This window comes from Benincasa hispida, chromosome 4 (genome assembly GCF_027475165.1).
Source record: "Benincasa hispida cultivar pf3 chromosome 4, pf3_genome.v1.1, whole genome shotgun sequence".
In the NCBI taxonomy this organism is placed as follows: domain Eukaryota; kingdom Viridiplantae; phylum Streptophyta; class Magnoliopsida; order Cucurbitales; family Cucurbitaceae; genus Benincasa; species Benincasa hispida.
This window is the reverse complement of record NC_143481.1, coordinates 5950639-5955014: the sequence shown is the minus strand read 5'-3', so window position 1 is coordinate 5955014 and position 4376 is coordinate 5950639. Positions and strand designations below refer to the sequence as shown.

The 4376-nt window shown below is 36.8% G+C and overlaps 1 non-coding gene across 1 annotated transcript; it reads right to left on the bottom strand.

Annotated features, from left to right (window-relative positions):
- Positions 1 to 3967: 3967 nt before the first annotated feature.
- Positions 3968 to 4071, bottom strand: LOC120069345 (small nucleolar RNA R71). Its single transcript, XR_005479514.2, has one exon. It is a non-coding gene; the product is annotated as a small nucleolar RNA R71 (small nucleolar RNA).
- Positions 4072 to 4376: the final 305 nt, after the last annotated feature.

Genomic DNA, 4376 nt, shown 5'->3' with positions numbered 1-4376 from the left:
TTTGCCTTGGAGCACATCAATTTTCTTTATTAAGAAAGAAAGAAACATGATTCATGCGACTTTGTATCAATTGTTACGGATTGAATATGATAGTGTATCTCGGTTGCAGGGGATTGTCAAGGCAATTAGGTGCTGAATCCAAATTTTGAATCCTGGACTTGAGATGCCATGAGAGATATATTTTTTGTTGCATGGACAGTGAGGTGACCCACTCTATGGAGTGTTAACATTCTCAATATAGATGTATGCAATCATGAAGGTCTTTATCTTTGAAATTGGCATCAGGTAATGGTTACAACTATTATGAGGTTATGGTGGTGTCTTTTGGAATGACAAATGCTCTACGGTATATAGGGACCTTAAGAGCCTCATTTAAGTGAGATTTTCAGACTCATGCATAGGAGGGTTTAAATGGTAATATGTATTTGTTTTAAGATAAAAGAGTAACGTCATATTGTCATAAATAAGTTATACAATTCATGGTAGGAGGTGAAGACTTTCTAAAACGTGGAGTTAGCGCTAATTAAAATTTCTTTGGTAGTATTATCAGTCTGAAGAAGCAATTTGGAAACATGAGGATGAGACAAGAACTAAGTATCACAAGCCTTTAAGGACTTGAACTTTCGAGGACAAAAGTCTCTAAGAAGGGAAGAATGTAACATCCCGAATTTCAAGAAAATTTAAGTTAATTATCTAAAATTATTGAGTTTAAATTTTCCTTTCATTTGGAAAATTGGGATTAAATTGAAATAATTGAAAAACTTATATTGGTTAAATTGAATTTTAATTGATTAGATTTTCGAACTAATTATCTTGAAAATATTGAATTTTGCTTCCGTTTGATTTTGGATTTTAGGATCAACTTTAAAAAAAATTAAAGAGATAATTAATTTCATGTGGTTTTGAATTGATTTAAATATTTGGAAATCAAATTGATGGATCTTATGTCATTTAATTTTGGTTTTTAAAGCCTAAATTAAGATAATTTGAAAAGTTAATTGATTTATTAATTTAATAGAATCTTTGGAGATTTTGGAGATATTGTGATAAAATATATTTTATTTATCTTTTCAAAAGTAGAAAAAAATAAAAGAATTGAGATTTTTTTAAAATTAAATGAGAGTGAAAAGAGGCAAAAATTGGGGAGAAAGTAATTCAGTTTTTCCGCGAAAGCTTCCACAAAATTATCTATTCCGAAGTTTGAACCGTTGGATCATGCTCAAATTTGGTCAGTCTATTCGAGACATTAGAGTTTCATTTTGAACAGTTGGATCATTGTTTGAAGCTCTGGTTTGTTCATAATAGCTGCTGAATAAAATCTATAAAACTAGAAATTCTCCTTCTCACTCACTCTTGCAAACCCTCCTCATGCAAGACCCTCATTACCAGCCACTAGTCTAAATAATTTATGCCGTCCGACAGCAACACCCGTTGCCTATCCATGGTTTCTACCGCTGCTGATGTCATTATCACCGAAATTTATATTTTGAGTAAGTTTTAAAATTCTTGGAGGTTCTTGACCACCCATTAGCTTTTGGCCCAAATTGATTGATATCCTTTACGTTTTGTTTTTAGATTGAATTTTGCAAGCGTTTCTGGTCACTGTCCAACAAGGGAAACAAGTTTTTGAACATTTACTATTCGAAGTTTGGAGATCAGTGGCGTGCTTTCTAGCATGATTTACGATCGTTCGGTTCTTTCATTGGTTTTAGTTCAAGTAAATTGTTCTTGACCACCCATTCGCTTTCGACGGTGTGCCTTCGAGCCACTAGACATGCATTGATAACTTGTAGAAATACAAGTTATTTTGGCTCTTAAGTTGGAACAACTAAGGTTTTTAATGATAAATTCTCCTTATTTTTAGAAGAAACGCATGAAATTACTCAAACGTTAGCAAACTCATGCAAAAGAATGTTTATTACTAAATATTGCGGCACTAACGCGTTATATTGCAGGATTTCAATAAAAAACTAACGTATGAGTAAGAAGTGTCACAGGCAAAAGTTCTAACGCATGGGCCATGCGTCGGAGGGAATTCAACGCAGAAAAGATTCATTGATGTAGGCTGTTTGTGTCAAATCACCACTTGAAAGTATGGGCACCTGCAGCAGGCGACGTCTGAAAAGCTTCTGAGTGTCAGGCAGCTGACCAGGGCATAGACTTTATGCTACCCATCACCAAGCTGGAGATGGCCAACGCTTATAAATAGATGAAATCCCTCCAGAGTTCAAACATACATATATATATAGAAATTTTCAAGATCCTCACTCTCATAATTAGTGTAGTCATAGTTTTAGTTCTTTAAAAGTTGTGCTATGGTGCCAAGACGATCAGAAGGGTTGAGAACCACCATCACCGCCGATCAGGGAGCGGAGGAAGTCAAGCTTGAGAAAGACACTTCGTCCAACTTCTATACAAGTGATTGTACATAACTAGATTGAGCCAAAGAGATACAAGAGATTGTACTCTGCGGCTTGACTCAGTTCCTTTCATCTCATTTATCGCTTTCATTTCATCTGATCAAATATTGCTTTTGTAAAGATAATCTGTTTCTTTATAAATTCATATATTTGATCCATCATACTTATGTCATTGTTTATTTCTTGTTTATGTTGAATGCATCTATACTTTATGCAAAACTTCATTTCAAACGCCTAATACATCTAGAGATAGACTTACTAGTGTTTATTGCATTCTATGTTCGACGCATGCATCCTAGAGATAGGTTTTGTATGTTATTCACATTGAGAAGTGTCGAATAAGAGTCTAACGCATAAAAAAAGATAAGCAAGCCACCCCATCCACATCACCTTTTGGTTTGTGTACATTCATCTTAGATCGACGCATACCACTTACATTAAAATCCATTTTCGCATGATCCATCACTCACTACTCAACTCTTTTGTATCTTCTTGCAAAAGCACAGCACTTTAGTGTAAATAACGCTTTTCTCTCATACATTTAGGAAACCCCTACAATAGCCGCAACGCAAGGTCTGCGTTAGGTTAACTGAATCCCTGAGTTCGACCCTGGAATTACCAGGAACCTAAATTGGATTTATACTTGGGTTTAATTTAGGAAAACTTGAACGTCAATAGAAGGAGTGACGTGCATTCTGTTGCACATCTCTAACGCACCAATGTGTTACAAATACATAAAGCATCAAAGCATCAACGCATCATCTATACTTAGAACTTATTTTTCCAATTTATTTTATACAATACACTCCCAGCTCGAATCACGATAGCAACGAACAAGTTTTTGGCGCCGTTTGAAGAGATTCAGAAAAAAAAACTAACCAGAAATTTTGTTTGTATCTTTTGTAAGAACACTTCAGTCGAGGGAGTATTACAAGCTAAGCCTAAGCTTGTGAACGTTTATGAGCAGAGAGAGCACTCCTGAACTCATATACGACCCCGAGATTGAATGGACCTTCCGACGTAGAAACTGATCTAATCGTAGTTGAAGGTTAAGGCAACAACTTCCCCGACAACAGAACAGGCAACGAGCAATGGCAGAAGAACAGGCAAATCAAAACTTAGCTCAGCAACTAGCTCATGCTATGCAAAATTCGATCCTAATAGCGAATAGTAGCACGCATCCCATGAGGAAGTATGCATCCCCTGTACTGTATGATTTCTCACCAGGAATTATATACCCGATGCCAGATGGGACCAGATTCAAGATGAAATCTGTAATGCTTCAAATGCTCCAGACTGCTGGACAATTTGGGGGTGGTCGTGGTGAAGATCCTCATGCCCACATGAAGCATTTCCTGGAAATGTGTAATTCATTTGTGATTCCTGGAATCACCCCAGAGGCGATCAGACTATCTTTGTTCCCTTATTCTTTGCATGATGACACAAAACAATGGGTAAGCTCACTGAAGCCTGGTGAAATCACCACCTGGGAGAAGTTGGTGGAGAAATTTATGCAAAAATACTTCCCACCTACCATCAACGCGAGGAGGCGTCGAGAGATTATGAACTTTGAACAAGAAGAAGTTGAGACCTTAAATGCCGCATGGGAGCGTTTTAAGGGATTGGTCAAAAATTGCCCAAATCATGGACTACCACTAACTATCCAAATAGAGACTTTTTATGGTGATTGAATAGAGCATCGCAGATGACAGCCGACGCAGTGGCAGCTGGTGGAATTATGGATAAATCTTACACTAAGGCTAAAGAGATATTAGACTGCATTGCTAAACACAACATGGAATGGGAGGACAATACGTATGACGGAAGAGCTGACAGGAAGAAGAGATCTCAGAATGTTAATTCTATCAATTCCAATGCAATAGCCACACTTTCTGCACAAGTGACTACGATGACCAGCCTTTTTGCAGAACATATTGCTAGGAAACGCATCAAATC